The 25,358-nt window shown below is 42.6% G+C and overlaps 1 protein-coding gene across 1 annotated transcript in view; it reads left to right on the top strand.

Moving 5' to 3' along the window:
• Positions 1–25,358, top strand: part of LOC115122123 (kinesin-like protein KIF1A) — a 223,856-nt gene that overhangs the window by 38,335 nt on the left and 160,163 nt on the right.

Below are 25,358 nucleotides of genomic sequence, written 5' to 3'. Positions count from 1 at the left end.
AGAGTCTGCCCCCTTATCACCCTCCTTAGTCTGCCCCCTTATTACCCCCTTAGTCTGCCCCCTTATCACCCTCCTTAGTCTGCCCCCTTATCACCCTCCTTAGAGTCTGCCCCCTTTTCACCCTCCTTAGAGTCTGCCCACTTATCACCCTCCTTAGAGTCTGCCCCCTTATCACCCTCCTTAGAGTCTACCCCCTTAACACCCTCCTTAGTCTGCCCACTTATCACCCTCCTTAGAGTCTGCCCCCTTATCACCCTCCTTAGTCTGCCCCCTTATTACCCCCTTAGTCTGCCCCCTTATCACCCTCCTTAGTCTGCCCCCTTATCACCCTCCTTAGAGTCTGCCCCCTTTTCACCCTCCTTAGAGTCTGCCCACTTATCACCCTCCTTAGAGTCTGCCCCCTTATCACCCTCCTTAGAGTCTACCCCCTTAACACCCTCCTTAGTCTGCCCACTTATCACCCTCCTTAGAGTCTGCCCCCTTATCACCCTCCTTAGAGTCTGCCCCCTTATCACCCTCCTTAGTCTGCCCCCTTATTACCCCCTTAGTCTGCCCCCTTATCACCCTCCTTAGAGTCTGCCCCCTTATCACCCTCCTTAGAGTCTGCCCCCTTATCACCCTCCTTAGAGTCTACCCCCTTAACACCCTCCTTAGTCTGCCCACTTATCACCCTCCTTAGAGTCTGCCCCCTTATCACCCTCCTTAGAGTCTACCCCCTTAACACCCTCCTTAGTCTGCCCACTTATCACCCTCCTTAGAGTCTGCCCCCTTATCCCCCTCCTTAGAGTCTACCCCTTAACACCCTCCTTAGTCTAACCCCTTATCACCCTCCTTAGAGTCTACCCCCTTATCACCCTCCTTAGTCTGCCCCCTTATCACCCCCTTAGTCTGCCCCCTTATTACCCCCTTAGTCTGCCCCCTTATCACCCTCCTTAGAGTGTAGATGTAATGTTATCGTAGATATACTGTTATAGTAGATATAATGTTATAGTAGATATAATGTTATAGTAGATATAATGTTATAGTAGATATAATGTTATAGTAGATATAATGTTATAGTAGATATTATAGTAGATATAATGTTATAGTAGATATAATGTTATAGTAGATATAATGTTATAGTAGATATAATGTTATAGTAGATATACTGTTATAGTAGATATAATGTTATAGTAGATATTATAGTAGATATAATGTTATAGTAGATATTATAGTAGATATAATGTTATAGTAGATATTATAGTAGATGTAATGTTATAGTAGATATAATGTTATAGTAGATATAATGTTATAGTAGATATACTGTTATAGTAGATATAATGTTATAGTAGATATTATAGTAGATATAATGTTATAGTAGATATTATAGTAGATATAATGTTATAGTAGATATTATAGTAGATATAATGTTATAGTAGATATTATAGTAGATGTAATGTTATAGTAGATATAATGTTATAGTAGATATAATGTTATAGTAGATATTATAGTAGATATAATGTTATAGTAGATATAATGTTATAGTAGATATAATGTTATAGTAGATATAATGTTATAGTAGATATAATGTTATAGTAGATATAATGTTATAGTAGATATTATAGTAGATATAATGTTATAGTAGATATAATGTTATAGTAGATGTAATGTTATAGTAGATATAATGTTATAGTAGATATACTGTTATAGTAGATATACTGTTATAGTAGATATAATGTTATAGTAGATATAATGTTATAGTAGATATACTGTTATAGTAGATATAATGTTATAGTAGATATAATAGTATATATAATGTTATAGTAGATATAATGTTATAGTAGATATACTGTTATAGTAGATATAATGTTATAGTAGATGTAATGTTATAGTAGATATAATGTTATAGTAGATATAATGTTATAGTAGATATACTGTTATAGTAGATATAATGTTATAGTAGATATAATGTTATAGTAGATATAATGTTATAGTAGATATAATGTTATAGTAGATATACTGTTATAGTAGATATAATAGTAGATATAATGTTATAGTAGATATACTGTTATAGTAGATATTATAGTAGATATAATGTTATAGTAGATATAATAGTAGATATAATGTTATAGTAGATATAATAGTAGATATAATGTTATAGTAGATATAATGTTATAGTAGATATAATGTTATAGTAGATATAATGTTATAGTAGATATAATAGTAGATATAATGTTATAGTAGATATAATAGTAGATATAATGTTATAGTAGATATAATAGTAGATATAATGTTATAGTAGATATAATGTTATAGTAGATATAATGTTATGGTAGATATTATAGTAGATATAATGTTATAGTAGATGTAATGTTATAGTAGATATAATGTTATAGTAGATATAATGTTATAGTAGATATAATAGTAGATATAATGTTATAGTAGATGTAATGTTATAGTAGATGTAATGTTATGGTAGATGTTTTCCTATCCTCATTTTACAACAAGGCATGTGTTGTTGTGTTTAGCTAAAGTACCAGTCAGTGTCTGCTGTGTTCTCCTGAGGGGGGCTCATCGGGGCTCGGCGGCTGGTTGTTTGATTTGATCACGTTGTTTGTTTTGTGCTCTTTGTTATCTTCTGAAACAACCCAGAATACACTGCATATACTACTGGTACTACTGGTACTACAGATACCACTGGTACTACAGATACCACTGGTACTACTGGTACTACAGATACCACTGGTACTACAGATACCACTGGTACTACTGGTACTACAGATACCACTGGTACTACTGGTACTACAGATACCACTGGTACTACTGGTACTACAGATACCACTGGTACTACAGATACCACTGGTACTACAGATACCACTGGTACTACAGATACCACTGGTACTACTGGTACTACTGGTACTACTTATACTACTGGTACTACAGATACCACTGGTACTACTGGTACTACTGGTACTACAGATACCACTGGTACTACAGATACTACTGGTACTACTGGTACTACTGGTACTACAGATACCACTGGTACTACAGATACCTATGGTACTACTGGTACTACAGGTACTACAGATACTACTTATACTACTGGTACTACAGATACTACTGGTACTACAGATACTACTGGTACTACAGATACCACTGGTACTACTGGTACTACTGGTACTACTGGTACTACAGATACTACTGGTACTACTGGTACTACTGGTACTACAGATACCACTGGTACTACTGGTACTACTGGTACTACAGATACTACTGGTACTACTGGTACTACTGGTACTACAGATACCACTGGTACTACTGGTACTACTGGTACTACAGATACCACTGGTACTACTGGTACTACTGGTACTACAGATACCACTGGTACTACTGGTACTACTGGTACTACAGATACCACTGGTACTACTGGTACTACTGGTACTACAGATACCACTGGTACTGCTGGTACTACAGATACTACTTATACTACTGGTACTACAGATACTACTGGTACTACAGATACTACTTATACTACTGGTACTACAGATACTACTGGTACTACTGGTACTACAGATACTACTGGTACTACTTATACTACTGGTACTACAGATACTACAGATACTACTGGTACTGTTGGTACTACAGATACTACTTATACTACAGATACTACTGGTACTACAGATACTACTGGTACTACTGATACTACTGGTACTACAGATACCACTGGTACTACTAGTACTACTGGTACTACAGGTACTAATTATACTACAGATACTACTGGTACTACAGATACCACTGGTACTACTGGTACTACAGGTTATACAGATACTACTGGTACTACTGGTACAACAGACACTACTGGTACTACTGGTACTACTGGTACTACAGATACCACTGGTACTACTGGTACTACAGATACTACTGGTACTACAAGTACTATTGGTACTACATATACTACAGATATTACTGGTATTACAGTTAGTACTGGTACTACAGATAATACAGATACTACAGATACTACTGGTACTACAGATACTACTGGTATTACAGTTACTACTGGTATTACAGTTACTACTGGTACTACTGGTACCAGAGATACTACTGGTACTACAGATACTACTGGTACTACTGGTACTACAGATACTACTGGACCTACTTGTACTACAGATACTACTGGTACTACAGATACTACTGCTACTACAGATACTACAGATACTACTGGTACTCCAGATACTACTGGTACTGCAGATACTACTGGTACTACTGGTACTACAGATACTACTGGTACTACAGATACTACTGGTACTACAGATACTACTGGTACTACAATTACTACTGGTACTACAGTTACTACTGGTACTACAGATACTACAGATACTACTGGTACTACAATTACTACTGGTACTACAGTTACTACTTATACTACAGATACTACTGGTACTACAGATTTTACAGATACTACTGGTACTACAGATTTTACAGATACTACTGGTACTACAATTACTACTGGTACTACAGATACTACTGGTACTACAATTACTACTGGTACTACAGTTACTACAGATACTACAGATACTACTGGTACTACAGATTTTACAGATACTACTGGTAAGTCAGATAATGGTGAAATGAGCTACAGGAGAGCACCAGTCATGGTTCACTAGCTATTTATGCTGTGTGTGTGTGTGTGTGTGTGTGTGTGTGTGTGTGTGTGTGTGTGTGTGTGTGTGTGTGTGTGTGTGCGCGCGTGCGTGCGTGTGCGTGTGCGTGCGTGTGTGTGTGTGCATCCTGTCTGTCTTTGTCTGGTTTATCATTAGACCTATACATTAAACCTGATCTAGTAAATTAGGTGTCTCATGTTTTTGTCATGGCTGGTTAATGTACTTGAAACCCTAAACCCTACCCAGGCCACACTGGCCGATGTTCATCAGATCTCAAATACTGCGGGAAGCGAAACCAAATGGCACCCTATTCCCTACAGAGTGCACTATTTGAGACCAGAGCCCTATGGCACCCTATTCCCTACAGAGTGCACTATTTTAGACCAGAGCCCTATGGCACCCTATTCCCTACAGAGTGCACTATTTTTGACCAGGGCCCGTAGGCCAGTGGCTGTGTCAGTGACAGGGAAATGTTTAATCGTCTCTTCAGAGTCGACTTAGCCCCTGGCTTGTTCCTCATTTTGAGGCAGAGCGTTGGGCCAGTAACCGAAAGGTTGCAAGATCGAATCACCGAGCTGACAAGGTAAAAATGATGTCGGTCTGCCCCCTGATCAGCCAGTTAACCCACTACTCCTAGGCCAGTTAACCCACTGTTCCCCTGTAGGCCGTCATTGTAAATAAGAATTTGTTCTTAACTGACTTGCCTGGATAAATAAATCAAATGTATCTTAGTCCCTGGCAATGGCTCCATAAGAGCAGCTAAATAGCAGAGTCATCATCACAATGATTCACATGACCATTATGTATTGATATCGATACACTTTGTATTGTGAAGTGATTATGAAGACTGATTCTGATTACAAATGATAACATCGATAATAGACGGGGTCTAACTGGTCTCACTGACAGTTTCTGCTGCAAGGTTGAGGTCAGGCAATACACAAAGTCATCCCTATTACCAAATGGACAAGACATTGAAGAGAATTGTAATTTCAGTTTTACTTCTTCAATTGACTGGAATTTGGAATGAACCTGAACCCTGGTCTATTGGAGTGTGTCGTGCTAAAGTGATATGGAGGTGTGTGGACAACATGAGGACGGACTGGACAGAATAGAGCTCTGGTACCCCGACCAGAGCCCAACGATTTGCTGCTGCTGCTACTCTCTGTTCATCATATCTGCACAGTCACTTTAATCATATCTACATGTACATACTACCTCAATCAGCCTGACTAACCGGTGTCTGTATGTAGCATCTCTACTGTATATAGCCTCTACTGTATATAGCCTCTACTGTGTATAGCCTCTACTGTGTATAGCCTCTCTACTGTGTATAGCCTCTCTACTGTATATACCCTCTCTACTGTATATAGCATCTCTACTGTATATAGCCTCTACTGTATATAGCCTCTACTGTGTATAGCCTCTCTACTGTATATAGCCCCTCTACTGTATATAGCCTCTCTACTGTATACAGCCTCTCTACTGTATATACCCTCTCTACTGTATATAGCCTCTCTACTGTATATAGCCTCTACTGTATATAGCCTCTACTGTGTATAGCCTCTCTACTGTATATAGCCTCTCTACTGTGTATAGCCTCTCTACTGTATACAGCCTCTCTACTGTATATAGCCTCTCTACTGTATATAGCCTCTCTACTGTATACAGCCTCTCTACTGTATATAGCCTCTCTACTGTATATAGCCTCTCTACTGTATATAGCCCCTCTACTGTATATAGCCTCTCTACTTTATATAGCCCTCTACTGTATATAGCCTCTCTACTGTATATAGCCTCTCTACTGTATATAGCCCCTCTACTGTATATAGCCTCTCTACTGTATATAGCCTCTCTACTGTATACAGCCTCTCTACTGTATATAGCCTCTCTACTGTATATAGCCTCTCTACTGTATATAGCCCCTCTACTGTATATAGCCTCTCTACTTTATATAGCCCTCTACTGTATATAGCCCCTCTACTGTATATAGCCTCTCTACTGTATATAGCCCCTCTACTGTATACAGCCTCTCTACTGTATATAGCCCCTCTACTGTATATAGCCCCTCTACTGTATATAGCCTCTCTACTGTATACAGCCTCTCTACTGTATATACCCTCTCTACTGTATATAGCCTCTCTACTGTATATAGCCTCTCTACTGTATATAGCCTCTATTGTATATAGCCTCTCTACTGTATATAGCCCCTCTACTGTATATAGCCTCTCTACTGTATATAGCCTCTCTAATGTATATAGTCTCTCTACTGTATATAGCCTCTCTACTGTATATAGCCCCTCTACTGTATATAGCCTCTCTACTGTATATAACCTCTCTACTGTATATAGCCTCTCTACTGTATATAGCCTCTCTACTCTATATACCCTCTCTACTCTATATAGCCTCTCTACTGTATATAGCCCCTCTACTGTATATAGCCTCTCTACTGTATATAGCCTCACTACTGTATATAGCATCTACTGTATACAGCATCTCTACTGTATACAGCCTCTCTACTGTATATAACCTCTCTACTGTATATGACCTCTACTGTATGTAGCCTCGCTACTGTATATAGCCTCTCTACTGTATATAGCCTCTCTACTGTATATAGTCTCTCTACTGTATATAGCCCCTCTACTGTATATAACATTTACTGTATATAGCCTCTCTACTGTATATACCCTCTCTACTGTATATAGCCTCTCTACTGTATATAGCCCCTCTACTGTATATAGCCTCTCTACTGTATATAGCCTCTCTACTGTATATAGCCTCTCTACTGTATATGACCTCTCTACTGTATATAGCCTCTCTACTGTATATACCCTCTCTACTGTATATAGCCCATCTACTGTATGTAGCCTCTCTACTGTATATAGCCTCTCTACTGTATATAGCCTCTCTACTGTATATAGTCTCTCTACTGTATATAGCCCCTCTACTGTATATAGCCTCTGCTGTTATAGCCTCTCTACTGTATATAGCCTCTCTACTGTATATAGTCTCTCTACTGTATATAGCCTCTCTACTGTATATAGCCTCTCTACTGTATATAGCCCCTCTACTGTATATAGCCTCTCCACTGTATATAGCCTCTCTACTGTATATAGCCTCTCTACTGTATATAGCCCCTCTACTGTATATAGCCTCTCTACTGTATATAGCCTCTCTACTGTATATAGCCTCGCTACTTTTATAGATTCGCTACTTTATATAGCCTCTCTACTGTATATAGCCTGTCTTTTTACTGTTGTTTTATTTCTTTACTCACCTATTGTTCACCTAATACCTTTTTTGCACTATTGGTTAGAGCCTGTAAGTAAGCATTTCACTGTAAGGTCTCTGTATTCGGCGCACGTGACAAATAAACATTTGATTTGATTTGAACTAGGGTACGTGTAGGGCTCGGGTTATCACTAAACTGACCACTGACATTGACCTTTTCAAATAAAATCAAATAAAACCTTTTCTCGTGATCTGCTGTGCAGTACGGTCATACGTGACTAAGATCATAACATGATGTCAAAAGTGCTTCAATCGTGTCAAGGAGAGGCTATTTCACAGATACTAAGGATGTTCCTGGAGTGTTTGTGGGAGTTTAGAGTGATGAAAAGTAGCTAACAGCTAACAGCTACTACTACTACTGCTACTACTACGCTACTGCTACTGCTACGCTACTATGCTACGCTACTGCTACTACTACGTTACTGCTACTGCTACTGCTACTACTACTACTACGCTACTTCTACTACTACTACTGCTACTACTACGCTACTGCTACTGCTACTACTACTACGCTACTGCTACTGCTGCTACTACTACTGCTACTACTATGCTACTGCTACTGCTGCTACTACTACCACTACTACTACTACTGCTACTACTATGCTACTGCTACTGCTACTGCTACTGCTGCTACTGCTACTACTACTACTACTGCTGCTACTTCTACTACGCTACTGCTACTGCTACTGCTACTGCTACTACTACTACTACTGCTGCTACTACTACTACGCTACTGCTACTGCTACTGCTACTACTACGCTACTGCTACTGCTGCTACTGCTACTACTACTACTACTACTATTACTGCTACTACTACGCTACTGCTACTGCTACTGCTACTACTACTACTACTACTGCTACTGCTACTGCTACTGCTACTGCTACGCTACTACGCTACGCTACTGCTACTCTCTGTTTATCATATATGATTTGATTTGACTGCTCTCTCTCTGATGTCTCATCATTGAGCAGAGCAGCTCAAGTGGAGCTGTTGCTATAGTTACTCAGACTCAGAGCTGCCATTAGCGGAGTGCATGCAGAGCGAGCTGCTGGCAGGGTGTTAGTTACGGACAGAGAGGAGCAGCTAATGGATTTACTGACGGAGGAAATTATTTAGGAATTCGGTGTTTCGGACAGGGCCGCCGTAAAAAAATAAAACATTTTGGCAGACGCAATTCGTGCCTGAATGTCACGGGTCTGGGTTGGGTGGGACCTGAATGTCGTGGGCATGGGTAGAGCTCGGGATTAAAATTAATGCCCCGTGCAAGGCTGTCGTACAGACTCAGCTCTGGGAACCATTTTGTCTGTACTGGTCAGGAACTGGAACCTTGCTGGCACAGGAAATGGTGTTTATTAAGTGTCCCCAGGGAAACCAAAGTCATTCCAGCCTGATGCTGGGATCTAATTTCACTGGGATTGATTCATCTGAGACTGCTGGGTTTGCGTCCCAAAAAGCACACTGCACTACTGTTGACCAGGGCCTACAGGGAATAGGGTCCACTACTTTTGACCAGGGCCCATAGGGAATAGGGTGCACTACTGTTGACCAGGGCCTACAGGGAATAGGGTGCACTACTGTTGACCAGGGCCTACAGGGAATAGGGTCCACTACTTTTGACCAGGGCCCACAGGGAATAGGGTGCACTACTGTTGACCAGGGCCTACAGGGAATAGGGTCCACTACTTTTTACCAGGGCCTACAGGGAATAGGGTCCACTACTTTTGACCAGGGCCTACAGGGAATAGGGTCCACTACTTTTGACCAGGGCCCATAGGGAATAGGGTGCACTACTGTTGACCAGGGCCTACAGGGAATAGGGTCCACTACTTTTGACCAGGGCCCACAGGGAATAGGGTGCACTACTGTTGACCAGGGCCTACAGGGAATAGGGTCCACTACTTTTGACCAGGGCCCACAGGGAATAGGGTGCACTACTGTTGACCAGGGCCTACAGGGAATAGGGTCCACTACTTTTGACCAGGGCCCACAGGGAATAGGGTCCACTACTTTTGACCAGGGCCCATAGGGAATAGGGTGCACTACTGTTGACCAGGGACTACAGGGAATAGGGTCCACTACTTTTGACCAGGGCCCACAGGGAATAGGGTGCACTACTGTTGACCAGGGCCTACAGGGAATAGGGTACACTACTTTTTACCAGGGCCTACAGGGAATAGGGTCCACTACTTTTGACCAGGGCCTACAGGGAATAGGGTCCACTACTTTTGACCAGGGCCCATAGGGAATAGGGTGCACTACTGTTGACCAGGGCCTACAGGGAATAGGGTCCACTACTTTTGACCAGGGCCCACAGGGAATAGGGTGCACTACTGTTGACCAGGGCCTACAGGGAATAGGGTCCACTACTTTTGACCAGGGCCCACAGGGAATAGGGTGCACTACTGTTGACCAGGGCCTACAGGGAATAGGGTCCACTACTTTTGACCAGGGCCCACAGGGAATAGGGTCCACTACTGTTGACCAGGGCCCATAGGGAATAGGGTCCACTACTGTTGACCAGGGCCTACAGGGAATAGGGTCCACTACTTTTGACCAGGGCCCACAGGGAATAGGGTCCACTACTGTTGACCAGGGCCCATAGGGAATAGGGTCCACTACTTTTGACCAAATCAAATGTATTTGTCACATACACATGGTTAGCAGATGTTAGTGCGAGTGTAGCGAAATGCTTGTGCTTCTAGTTCCGACAATGCAGTAATAACCAACAAGTAATCTAACTAACAATTCCAAAACTACTGTCTTATACACAGTGTAAGTGGATAAAGAATATGTACATAAGGATATATGAATGAGTGATGGTACAGGGCAGCATACAGTAGATGGTAACGAGTACAGTATATACATATGAGATGAGTATGTAGACAAAGTAAACAAAGTGGCATAGTTAAAGTGGCTAGTGATACATGTATTACATAAGGATGCAGTCGATGATATAGAGTACAGTATATACGTATGCATATGAGATGAATAATGTAGGGTAGGTAACATTATATAAGGTAGCATTGTTTAAAGTGGCTAGTGATATATTTACATAATTTCCCATCAATTCCCATTATTAAAGTGCCTGGAGTTGGGTCAGCGTCAATGTCAGTGTGTTGGCAGCAGCCACTCAATGTTAGTGGTGGCTGTTTAACAGTCTGATGGCCTTGAGATAGAAGCTGTTTTTCAGTCTCTCGGTCCCAGCTTTGATGCACCTGTACTGACCTCGCCTTCTGGATGAGAGCGGGGTGAACAGGCAGTGGCTCGGGTGGTTGATGTCCTTGATGATCTTTATGACCTTCCTGTAACATCGGGTGGTGTAGGTGTCCTGGAGGGCAGGTAGTTTGCCCCCGGTGATGCGTTGTGCAGACCTCACTACCCTCTGGAGAGCCTTACGGTTGAGGGCGGAGCAGTTGCCGTACCAGGTGGTGATACAGCCCGCCAGGATGCTCTCGATTGTGCATCTGTAGAAGTTTGTGAGTGCTTTTGGTGACAAGCCGAATTTCTTCAGCCTCCTGAGGTTGAAGAGGCGCTGCTGCGCCTTCTTCACGACGCTGTCTGTGTGAGTGGACCAATTCAGTTTGTCTGTGATGTGTATGCCGAGGAACTTAAAACTTGCTACCCTCTCCACTACTGTTCCATCGATGTGGATAGGGGGGTGTTCCCTCTGCTGTTTCCTGAAGTCCACAATCATCTCCTTAGTTTTGTTCCCATAGGGAATAGGGTCCCTATGGGAATAGGGTCCACTACCGTTGACCAGGGCCCATAGGGAATAGGGTGCACTACTGTTGACCAGGGCCCACAGGGAATAGGGTGCACTCCTTTTGACCAGGGCCCATAGGGAATAGGGTGCACTACTGTAGACCAGGCCCCATAGGGCCCATACTATTATTCAACCATGCTGGTCATTTATGAACATTTGAACATCTTGGCCACGTTCTGTTATAATCTCCACCCGGCACAGCCAGAAGAGGACTGGCCACCCCACATATGCTCTCTCTAATTCTCTCTTTCTTTCTCTCTCTCGGAGGACCTGAGCCCTAGGACCGTGCCCCAGGACTACCTGACATGATGACTCCTTGCTGTCCCCAGTCCACCTGACTGTGCTGCTGCTCCAGTTTCAACTGTTCTGCCTTATTATTATTCGACCATGCTGGTCATTTATGAAAATTTGAACATCTTGGTCATGTTCTGTTATAATCTCTACCCGGCACAGCCAGATGAGGACTGGCCACCCCACATAGCCTGGTGCCTCTCTAGGTTTCTTCCTAGGTTTTGGCCTTTCTAGGGAGTTTTTCCTAGCCACCGTGCTTTTACACCTGCATTGTTTGCTGTTTGGGGGTTTTAGGCTGGGTTTCTGTACAGCACTTTGAGATATCAGCTGATGTACGAAGGGCTATATAAATAAATTTGATTTGATTTGATTTGATAGGGAATAGGGTGCACTACTGTTGACCAGGGCCCACAGGGAATAGGGTGCACTCCTTTTGACCAGGGCCCATAGGGAATAGGGTGCTATTTGGAACCCAGAACTGTTCTGCTCTGACTCCACCTCTCTTTTAGTAGGCTCATTAAATGGCTCACAGAGAGATAATTAGAGAAACGAAGACCTCATCCATCCTTTTAGTGGATGGTTGTTTGTTTTTGTGTGTTAGCATTGGGGAGAGAGGTGGGGGAGAGAAGTGGGGGAGAGGGTGGGGGAGAGAGGTGGGGGAGAGAAGTGGGGGAGAGAGGTGGGGGAGAGAAGTGGGGGAGAGAGGTGGGGGAGAGAAGTGGGGGAGAGAGGTGGGGGAGAGAAGTGGGGGAGAGAGGTGGGGGAGAGAGGTGGGGGAGAGAGGTGGGGAGAGAGAGTGTGGGAGAAAGGTGGGGGAGAGAGGTGGGGGAGAAAGGTGGGGGAGAGAGAGTGTGGGAGTTGGGGAGAGAGAGGTGGGGGGGGCGGGGAGAGAGAGGTGGGGGAGAAAGGTGGGGGAGAGAGGTGGGGGAGAGAGGTGGGGGAGAGAGAGGTGGGAGTTGGGGAGAGAGAGGTGGGGGGGGTGGGGAGAGAGAGGTGGGAGGAGGTGGGGGAGAGAGAGGTAGCGGAGATGGGGAGAGAGGGTGGGGGAGATGGGGAGAGAGAGGTGGGGGGTGGGGAGAGAGAGGTGGGGAGAGAGAGGTGGGAGAGAGAGAGGTGGGAGAGAGAGAGGTGGGGGAGATGGGGAGAGAGAGGTGGGGGGTGGGGAGAGAGAGGTGGGGAGAGAGAGTTGGGAGAGAGAGAGGTGGGGAGAGAGAGGTGGGGAGAGAGAGTTGGGAGAGAGAGAGGTGGGGGAGAGAGTTGGGGGAGAGAGAGGTAGGGGAGATGGGGAGAGAGAGAGAGAGGTGGGGGGGTGGGGAGAGAGCGGAAGTGGAAGGTGAATGACTCAAAGAATCAAAGTCATCGATGACATCACGTAAGAGGAGAATTTCAAGGAAATGATGATGGCTAAAAGAGAGAGAGAGATGACGACAATGGACTTGACCTAATCAATTAGAGAGAATAGAACGATTGTTCACCTTTTACAGTATATACACCAAATAGATGACATCATGCAGACCTTTTACAGTATATACACCTAATAGATGACATCATGCAGACCTTTTACAGTAAATACACCTAATAGATGACACCATGCAGACCTTTTACAGTAAATACACCTAATAGATGACATCATGCAGACCTTTTACAGTATATACATCTAATAGATGACGCAGAGCTCATGCAGACCTTTTACAGTATATACACCTAATAGATGACGCAGAGCTCATGCAGACCTTTTACAGTAAAGACATCTAATAGATGACATCATGCAGACCTTTTACAGTAAAGACACCTAATAGATGACATCATGCAGACCTTTTACTGTGAAGACATCTAATAGATGACATCATGCAGACCTTTTACAGTAAAGACATCTAATAGATGACATCATGCAGACCTTTTACAGTAAAGACATCTAATAGATGACATCATGCAGACCTTTTACAGTAGATACACCTAATAGATGACATCATGCAGAGCTTTTACAGTAAAGACATCTCATAGATGACATCATGCAGAGCTTTTACAGTAAAGATATCTAATAGATGACATCATGCAGACCTTTTACAGTAAAGACATCTAATAGATGACATCATGCAGACCTTTTACAGTAAATACACCTAATAGATGACATCACGCAGACCTTTTACAGTAAAGACATCTAATAGATGACATCACGCAGACCTTTTACAGTAAATACACCTAATAGATGACATCACGCAGAACTTTTACAGTAAAGACATCTAATAGATGACATCACGCAGACCTTTTACAGTAAAGACACCTAATAGATGACATCACGCAGACCTTTTACAGTATATACACCTAATAGATGACATCATGCAGACCTTTTACAGTAAAGACATCTAATAGATGACATCACGCAGACCTTTTACAGTAGATACATCTAATAGATGACATCACGCAGACCTTTTCCAGTAAAGACATCTAATAGATGACATCACGCAGACCTTTTACAGTAAAGACATCTAATAGATGACATCACGCAGACCTTTTACAGTAAAGACACCTAATAGATGACATCACGCAGACCTTTTACAGTAAAGACACCTAATAGATGACATCACGCAGACCTTTTACAGTAAAGACATCTAATAGATGACATCACGCAGACCTTTTACAGTAAAGACACCTAATAGATGACATCACGCAGACCTTTTACAGTAAAGACATCTAATAGATGACATCACGCAGACCTTTTACAGTAAAGACACCTAATAGATGACATCACGCAGACCTTTTACAGTAAAGACATCTAATAGATGACATCACGCAGACCTTTTACAGTAAAGACACCTAATAGATGACATCACGCAGACCTTTTACAGTAAAGACACCTAATAGATGACATCACGCAGACCTTTTACAGTAAAGACACCTAATAGATGACATCACGCAGACCTTTTACAGTAAAGACACCTAATAGATGACATCACGCAGACCTTTTACAGTAAAGACACCTAATAGATGACATCACGCAGACCTTTTACAGTAAAGACACCTAATAGATGACATCACGCAGACCTTTTACAGTAAAGACACCTAATAGATGACATCACGCAGACCTTTTACAGTAAAGACACCTAATAGATGACATCACGCAGACCTTTTACAGTAAAGACATCTAATAGATGACATCACGCAGACCTTTTACAGTAAAGACACCTAATAGATGACATCACGCAGACCTTTTACAGTAAAGACACCTAATAGATGACATCACGCAGACCTTTTACAGTAAAGACACCTAATAGATGACATCACGCAGACCTTTTACAGTAAAGACACCTAATAGATGACATCACGCAGACCTTTTACAGTAAAGACACCTAATAGATGACATCACGCAGACCTTTTACAGTAAAGACATCTAATAGATGACATCACGCAGACCTTTTACAGTAGATACATCTAATAGATGACATCACGCAGACCTTTTCCAGTAAAGACATCTAATAGATGACATCACGCAGACCTTTTACAGTAAAGACATCTAATAGATGACATCACGCAGACCTTTTACAGTAAAGACACCTAATAGATGACATCACGCAGACCTTTTACAGTAAAGACACCTAATAGATGACATCACGCAGACCTTTTACAGTAAAGACATCTAATAGATGACATCACGCAGACCTTTTACAGTAAAGACACCTAATAGATGACATCACGCAGACCTTTTACAGTAAAGACATCTAATAGATGACATCACGCAGACCTTTTACAGTAAAGACACCTAATAGATGACATCACGCAGACCTTTTACAGTAAAGACACCTAATAGATGACATCACGCAGACCTTTTACAGTAAAGACATCTAATAGATGACATCACGCAGACCTTTTACAGTAAAGACATCTAATAGATGACATCACGCAGACCTTTTACAGTAAAGACACCTAATAGATGACATCACGCAGACCTTTTACAGTAAAGACATCTAATAGATGACATCACGCAGACCTTTTACAGTAAAGACATCTAATAGATGACATCACGCAGACCTTTTACAGTAAAGACACCTAATAGATGACATCACGCAGACCTTTTACAGTAAAGACACCTAATAGATGACATCACGCAGACCTTTTACAGTAAAGACATCTAATAGATGACATCACGCAGACCTTTTACAGTAAAGACACCTAATAGATGACATCACGCAGACCTTTTACAGTAAAGACACCTAATAGATGACATCACGCAGACCTTTTACAGTAAATACACCTAATAGATGACATCACGCAGACCTTTTACAGTAAAGACACCTAATAGATGACATCACGCAGACCTTTTACAGTAAAGACACCTAATAGATGACATCACGCAGACCTTTTACAGTAAAGACACCTAATAGATGACATCACGCAGACCTTTTACAGTAAAGACACCTAATAGATGACATCACGCAGACCTTTTACAGTAAAGACACCTAATAGATGACATCACGCAGACCTTTTACAGTAAAGACACCTAATAGATGACATCACGCAGACCTTTTACAGTAAAGACACCTAATAGATGACATCACGCAGACCTTTTACAGTAAAGACACCTAATAGATGACATCACGCAGACCTTTTACAGTAAAGACATCTAATAGATGACATCACGCAGACCTTTTACAGTAAAGACATCTAATAGATGACATCACGCAGACCTTTTACAGTAAAGACATCTAATAGATGACATCACGCAGACCTTTTACAGTAAAGACACCTAATAGATGACATCACGCAGACCTTTTACAGTAAAGACACCTATAATAGATGACATCACGCAGACCTTTTACAGTAAAGACATCTAATAGATGACATCACGCAGACCTTTTACAGTAAAGACACCTATAATAGATGACATCACGCAGACCTTTTACAGTAAAGACACCTATAATAGATGACATCACGCAGACCTTTTACAGTAAAGACAGCTAATAGATGACATCACGCAGACCTTTTACAGTAAAGACAGCTAATAGATGACATCACGCAGACCTTTTACAGTAAATACACCTAATAGATGACATCACGCAGACCTTTTACAGTAAAGACAGCTAATAGATGACATCACGCAGACCTTTTACAGTAAATACACCTAATAGATGACATCATGCAGACCTTTTACAGTAAAGACACCTAATAGATGACATCACGCAGACCTTTTACAGTAAAGACAGCTAATAGATGACATCACGCAGACCTTTTACAGTAAAGACAGCTAATAGATGACATCACGCAGACCTTTTACAGTAAAGACAGCTAATAGATGACATCACGCAGACCTTTTACAGTAAAGACAGCTAATAGATGACATCACGCAGACCTTTTACAGTAAAGACAGCTAATAGATGACATCACGCATACCTTTTACAGTAAAGACATCTAATAGATGACATCACGCAGACCTTTTACAGTAAAGACACCTAATAGATGACATCACGCAGACCTTTTACAGTAAAGACACCTAATAGATGACATCACGCAGACCTTAGTGGTGAAGAAGCGAATCACTGCCAGGTTCTATTCTATTTGATGTCCTATTGACGTCGTGCTGTGGAGACTGTTCATCACCTCATCCACACAATGTCAACCCAGCTGTTTCTTTATAGCCTTTAACCTATGGAGGTCTATCTGCATGTAAGACGACACACAGGTTTTACATGAAACCAAAGCCCGATGACACAACACCTGCTCCGTCAACGTCAGTGGCGGTCGGTGCCGTTTTAAGATTATTATTTTTTTTTTTCACGGCCTTATTTCCGTTACAGCATATTGGATGACTGTCCGTTCATATTGCATTCACCCAGTTCAACGTAACATCCGTAGGTTTAAGCTACTACATGATACTCTCATTTTCACCTGTGCCCATCATGAGGTTCCTACAATCTCGCCTACGAATGAAAGTTTACAACGTAGGTGCACACAGGTCGAGAGACATTTAGAGTAATCAAGGTGACAGACAGCGACACATTCATTACCGCCTTGCACACTCTTGCCTGCATCTGTCTGGTCTAGGGGGTGGAATCATTAGTCCAACGGTTGTAAACGAGAGTTTCTATTGGACAAATTCAGGTATGGTTATCCCCATTTCATTCCCGTTTGCTGCTTCCGTTTTAAGAAAAGTTTTTCAACAGAATCGGTGGACTGAAAACACCCCTGATCACGCGCAAACACAGAATTAGCGTACAAACAGCATGATCACTTTGCACGCTGTATAATTCCTTCTCACATCTACGCTCTCTTCTCCTCTCACCTTTTCCCTTCGCTTGTGGACTTCAGTGCACGATACAACACCTGTCGGTGACAGTTGTAAATCAAACAAATACAAAATGTTAAAAAAAAGTTAAAAAAAACAACAAAAAAACAGACGTTTCTGTTGCTAAGTGGTGTAAGTGTCCTTATTTGACAGGTCATTTAGGTGGAACTGCTCTGTACAGGTCATGTAGATGGTACATCAGCCAATAGAATGGAGGGGACGATCAGACGTCCTCCATCTTATTATCAAGTGACTGGCCAATAGAATGGAGGGAGGAGGTGGCTGTTTCTCCCTTCGCCTTAATCTCACCAGGATCCCCCCTTCTCTTGCCTCTGTAACGTTGGCGTTTCCTCTTGGGTAACCCCAATAATTTATCCGGAATTACGGAAAGAGCCCAGGGTAGAATGAGTCGAAGTTGGACTTTTTAAGGTAGGTAACTGCTGATCTTCAGAAGTTCTTGTCAGTTTGTAATAAATGATAGCGGATACATTTAGAGAAAACAAAGTTAAAATAAACAAACAAAGAATGACAAAATAGCAAAGTTGGATCAGAGCTCGCAAAACATGGTGGCCATCCAATATGGCGCCATCCAGCACGAAGCCGTCATGAATTTGATCATTGCTTTACAGTAAACCCCACCCCTCACATCTGGCTTGTTTTCAATTACCACACTAGCACTTAATAAAAGCAACGTATTGTAGCAAATTAAATCAACGTTTATTGGTCACGTCCACAGGTTACATGAACCAGTCGCTGTCCAGTTGTATACACAGGCCTGTTCTGACAGTATCCATTCATTAGCCCGGAACACCAGAAGATAACAGAAGCGAAGCCCTCTGTCTGTCTGTCTTGTCTGTCTGTACTCTGTAATTGTCCAGAAGGGAACAGTCTGTCTGTCTGTCTGTCTTGTCTGTCTGTACTCTGTAATTGTCCAGAAGGGAACAGTCTGTAAAGTGCGCATGGAAGCAGTGACTCAGCCATTCTTCCTGCGTCCCTCCCTCCCTCCCTCCCTCCCTCCCTCCCTCCCTCCCTCCCTCCCTCCCTCCCTCTGGCCTTAGACACGTCACACATTGCTTGCGTCCCAAATGACATTCCCTATTCCCTATTCCCTATTCCCTATTCCCTATGCGGTGCACTACTGTAGACCGGAGATATTCACGCTGACGATCACTGACCCAGCAAGCATATCTAGTTTCACACGACAGGGCAGGTAGAGCGGTCCTGTCACCCTAGTCACCTTCCTCTGTGACCCCGTCTCTCTCTCTCTCTCTCTCTCTCTCTCTCTCTGTCTCTCTCTCTCTCTCTCTGTCTCTGTCTCTCTCTCTGTCTCTGTCTCTGTCTCTCTCTCTGTCTCTGTCTCTGTCTCTCTCTCTCTCTCTCTCTCTGTCTCTCTCTCTGTCTGTCTCTCTCTCTGTCTCTCTCTCTGTCTCTCTCTCAGTCTCTCTCTCTGTCTCTCTCTCTGTCTCTCTCTCTGTCTCTGTCTCTGTCTCTGTCTCTGTCTCTGTCTCTCTCTCTGTCTCTCTCTTTGTCTCTGTCTCTCTCTCTGTCTCTCTCTTTGTCTCTCTCTCTCTCTGTCTGTCTCTCTCTCTCTCTCTCTGTCTTTCTCTCTCTCTCTCTCTCTCTCTCTGTCTCTCTCTCAGTCTCTCTCTCTGTCTCTCTCTCTCTGTCTCTCTCTCTCTGTCTCTCTCTCTGTCTCTCTCTTTGTCTCTCTCTCTCTGTCTCTGTCTCTCTCTCTCTGTCTCTCTCTTTGTCTCTCTCTGTCTCTCAATTCAATTCCATTTCAATTCAAGGGCTTTATTGGCATGGGAAACATGTGTTAACATTGCCAAGTGAAGTAGATAATATATAAAGTGAATATATAAAGTGAAATAAACAATAACAATTAACAGTAAACATTACACATACAGAAGTTTCAAAACAATAAAGACATTACAAATGTCATATTATATATATATACAGTGTTTTAACAATGTACAAATGGTAAAGGACACAAGATAAAATAAATAAGCATAGATATGGGTTGTATTTACAATGGTGTGTGTTCTTCACTGGTTGCCCTTTTCTCGTGGCAACAGGTCACAAATCTTGCTGCTGTGATGGCACACTGTGGAATTTCACCCAGTAGATATGGGAGTTTTTCAAAATTGGATTTGTTTTCGAATTCTTTGTGGATCTGTGTAATCTGAGGGAAATATGTCTCTCTAATATGGTCATACATTGGGCAGGAGGTTAGGAAGTGCAGCTCAGTTTCCACCTCATTTTGTGGGCAGTGAGCACATAGCCTGTCTTCTCTTGAGAGCCATGTCTGCCTACGGCGGCCTTTCTCAATAGCAAGGCTATGCTCACTGAGTCTGTACATAGTCAAACCTTTCCTCAATTTTGGGTCAGTCACAGTGGTCAGGTATTCTGCTGCTGTGTACTGTCTGTGTAGGGCCAAATAGCATTCTAGTTTGCTCTGTTTTTTTGTTAATTCTTTCCAATGTGTCAAGTAATTATCTTTTTGTTTTCTCATGATTTGGTTGGGTCTAATTGTACTGCTGCCCTGGGGCTCTGTGGGGTGTGTTTGTGTTTGTGAACAGAGCCCCAGGACCAGCTTGCTTAAGGGACTCTTCTCCAGGTTCATCTCTCTGTAGGTGATGGCTTTGTTGTGAAAGGTTTGGGAATCGCTTCCTTTTAGGTGGTTATAGAATTTAACGGCTCTTTTCTGGATTTTGATAATTAGTGGGTATCGGCCTAATTCTGCTCTGCATGCATTATTTGGTGTTCTACATTGTACACGGAGGATATTTTTGCAGAATTCTGCATGCAGAGTCTCAATTTGGTGTTTGTCCCATTTTGTGAAGTCTTGGTTGGTGAGCGGACCCCAGACCTCACAACTATAAAGGGCAATGGGCTCTATGACTGATTCAAGTATTTTTAGCCAAATCCTAATTGGTATGTTGAAATTTATGTTCCTTTTGATGGCATAGAAGGCAATTCTTGCCTTGTCTCTCAGATCGTTCACAGCTTTGTGGAAGTTACCTGTGGCGGTGATGTTTAGGCCGAGGTGTAGAACGTATAGTTTTTTGTGGGCAACAGTGTCTAGATGGAATTTGTATTTGTGGTCCTGGTGACTGGACCTTTTTTGGAACACCATTATTTTGGTCTAACTGAGATTTACTGTCAGGGCCCAGGTCTGACAGAATCTGTGCATAAGATCTAGGTGCTGCTGTAGGCCCTCCTCGGTTGGTTACAGAAGCACCAGATCATCAGCAAACAGTTTGACTTCGGATTCTAGTAGGGTGAGGCCGGATGCTGCAGACTGTTCTAGTGCCCGTGCCAATTCGTTAATATATATGTTGAAAAGGGTGGGGCTTAAGCTGCATCCCTGTCTAACCCCACGACCCTGTGTGAAGACATTTGTGTTTTTTGCCAATTTTAACCGCACACTTGTTGTTTGTGTACATGGATTTTATAATGTCATATGTTTTACCCCCAACAACACTTTCCATCAGTTTGTATAGCAGGAACCAATACACGCAGTCAGTCAGGAAAGCTAAGGCCAGCTTCTTCAGGCAGAAGTTTGCATCCTGTAGCTCCAACTCCAAAAAGTTCTGGGACACTGTGAAGTCCATGGAGAACAAGAGCACCTCCTCCCAGCTGCCCACTGCACTGAGGCTAGGGAACACGGTCACCACCGACAAATCCATGATTATCGAAAACTTCAACAAGCATTTCTCAACGGCTGGCCATGCCTTCCGCCTGGCTACTCCTACCTCGGCCAACAGCTCCGGCCCCCCCGCAGCTCCTCGCCCAAGCCTCTCCAGGTTCTCCTTTACCCAAATCCAGATAGCAGATGTTCTGAAAGAACTGCAAAACCTGGACCCGTATAAATCAGCTGGGCTTGACAATCTGGACCCTCTATTTCTGAAACTATCCGCCACCATTGTCGCAACCCCTATTACCAGCCTGTTCAACCTCTCTTTCATATCGTCTGAGATCCCCAAGGATTGGAAAGCTGCCACAGTCATCCCCCTCTTCAAAGGGGGAGACACCCTGGACCCAAACTGTTACAGACCTATATCCATTCTGCCCTGCCTATCTAAGGTCTTCGAAAGCCAAGTCAACAAACAGGTCACTGACCATCTCGAATCCCACCGTACCTTCTCCGCTATGCAATCTGGTTTCCGAGCCGGTCACGGGTGCACCTCAGCCACACTCAAGGTACTAAACGACATCATAACCGCCATCGATAAAAGACAGTACTGTGCAGCCGTCTTCATCGACCTTGCCAAGGCTTTCGACTCTGTCAATCACCATATTCTTATCGGCAGACTCAGTAGCCTCGGTTTTTCGGGTTACTGCCTTGCCTGGTTCACCAATTACTTTGCAGACAGAGTTCAGTGTGTCAAATCGGAGGGCATGTTGTCCGGTCCTCTGGCAGTCTCTATGGGGGTGCCACAGGGTTCAATTCTCGGGCCGACTATTTCTCTGTGTATATCAATGATGTTGCTCTTGCTGCGGGCGATTCCCTGATCCACCTCTACGCAGACGACACCATTCTATACACTTTCGGCCCGTCATTGGACACTGTGCTATCTAACCTCCAATCGAGCTTCAATGCCATACAACACTCCTTCCGTGGCATCCAACTGCTCTTAAACGCTAGTAAAACCAAATGCATGCTTTTCAACCGATCGCTGCCTGCACCCGCTTGCCCGACTAGCATCACCACACTGGATGGTTCCGACCTTGAATATGTGGACACCTATAAGTACCTAGGTGTCTGGCTAGACTGCAAACTCTCCTTCCAGACCCATATCAAACATCTCCAATCGAAAATCAAATCAAGAGTCGGCTTTCTATTCCGCAACAAAGCCTCCTTCACTCACGCTGCCAAGCTTACCCAAGTAAAACTGACTATCCTACCGATCCTCAACTTCGGCGATGTCATCTACAAAATTGCTTCCAACACTCTTCTCAGCAAATTGGATGCAGTTTAGAACAGTGCCATCCGTTTTGTCACTAAAGCACCTTATACTACCCACCACTGCGACTTGTATGCTCTAGTCGGCTGGCCCTCGCTACATATTCGTCGCCAGACCCACTGGCTCCAGGTCATCTACAAGGCCATGCTAGGCAAAGCTCCGCCTTATCTCAGCTCACTGGTCACGATGGCAACACCCATCCGTAGCACGCGCTCCAGCAGGTGTATCTCATTGATCATCCCTAAAGCCAACACCTCATTCGGCCGCCTTTCGTTCCAGTACTCTGCTGCCTGTGACTGGAACGAATTGCAAAAATCGCTGAAGCTGGAGACTTTTATCTCCCTCACCAACTTCAAACATCAGCTATCTGAGCAGCTAACCGATCGCTGCAGCTGTACATAATCTATTGGTTAATAGCCCACCCATTTTCACCTACCTCATCCACACAGTTTTTATTTATTTACTTTTCTGCTCTTTTGCACACCAATATCTCTACCTGTACATGATCATCTGATCATTTATCACTCCAGTGTTAATCTGAAATATTGTAATTATTCGCCTACCTCCTCATGCCTTTTGCACACATTGTATATAGACTCCCCTTTTTTCTCTACTGTGTTATTGACTTGTTAATTGTTTACTCCATGTGTAACTCTGTGTTGTCTGTTCACACTGCTATGCTTTATCTTGGCCAGGTCGCAGTTGCAAATGAGAACCTGTTCTCAACTAGCCTACCTGGTTAAATAAAGGTGTTCTCAACCAGCCTACCTGGTTAAATAAAGGTGTTCTCAACTAGCCTACCTAGTTAAATAAAGGTGTTCTCAACTAGCCTACCTAGTTAAATAAAGGTGTTCTCAACTAGCCTACCTAGTTAAATAAAGGTGTTCTCAACTAGCCTACCTAGTTAAATAAAGGTGTTCTCAACTAGCCTACCTAGTTAAATAAAGGTGTTCTCAACTAGCCTACCTAGTTAAATAAAGGTGTTCTCAACTAGCCTACCTGGTTAAATAAAGGTGTTCTCAACTAGCCTACCTAGTTAAATAAAGGTGTTCTCAACTAGCCTACCTAGTTAAATAAAGGTGTTCTCAACTTGCCTACCTGGTTAAATAAAGGTGTTCTCAACTAGCCTACCTGGTTAAATAAAGGTGTTCTCAACTAGCCTACCTGGTTAAATAAAGGTGTTCTCAACTAGCCTACCTGGTTAAATAAAGGTGTTCTCAACTAGCCTACCTAGTTAAATAAAGGTGTTCTCAACTAGCCTACCTGGTTAAATAAAGGTGTTCTCAACTAGCCTACCTGGTTAAATAAAGGTGTTCTCAACTAGCCTACCTAGTTAAATAAAGGTGTTCTCAACTAGCCTACCTGGTTAAATAAAGGTGTTCTCAACTAGCCTACCTGGTTAAATAAAGGTGTTCTCAACTAGCCTACCTAGTTAAATAAAGGTGTTCTCAACTAGCCTACCTGGTTAAATAAAGGTGTTCTCAACTAGCCTACCTGGTTAAATAAAGGTGTTCTCAACTAGCCTACCTGGTTAAATAAAGGTGTTCTCAACTAGCCTACCTAGTTAAATAAAGGTGTTCTCAACTAGCCTACCTGGTTAAATAAAGGTGTTCTCAACTAGTCTACCTAGTTAAATAAAGGTGTTCTCAACTAGCCTACCTGGTTAAATAAAGGTGTTCTCAACTAGCCTACCTGGTTAAATAAAGGTGTTCTCAACTAGCCTACCTGGTTAAATAAAGGTGTTCTCAACTAGCCTACCTGGTTAAATAAAGGTGTTCTCAACTAGCCTACCTAGTTAAATAAAGGTGTTCTCAACTAGCCTACCTGGTTAAATAAAGGTGTTCTCAACTAGCCTACCTGGTTAAATAAAGGTGTTCTCAACTAGCCTACCTGGTTAAATAAAGGTGTTCTCAACTAGCCTACCTGGTTAAATAAAGGTGTTCTCAACTAGCCTACCTGGTTAAATAAAGGTGTTCTCAACTAGCCTACCTAGTTAAATAAAGGTGTTCTCAACTAGCCTACCTGGTTAAATAAAGGTGTTCTCAACTAGCCTACCTGGTTAAATAAAGGTGTTCTCAACTAGCCTACCTAGTTAAATAAAGGTGTTCTCAACTAGCCTACCTGG

This window comes from Oncorhynchus nerka, linkage group LG25 (genome assembly GCF_034236695.1).
Source record: "Oncorhynchus nerka isolate Pitt River linkage group LG25, Oner_Uvic_2.0, whole genome shotgun sequence".
Lineage (NCBI taxonomy): Eukaryota > Metazoa > Chordata > Actinopteri > Salmoniformes > Salmonidae > Oncorhynchus > Oncorhynchus nerka.
Note: the sequence above shows the minus strand (reverse complement) of the source record. Positions and strands in the feature narration are given on the sequence as shown.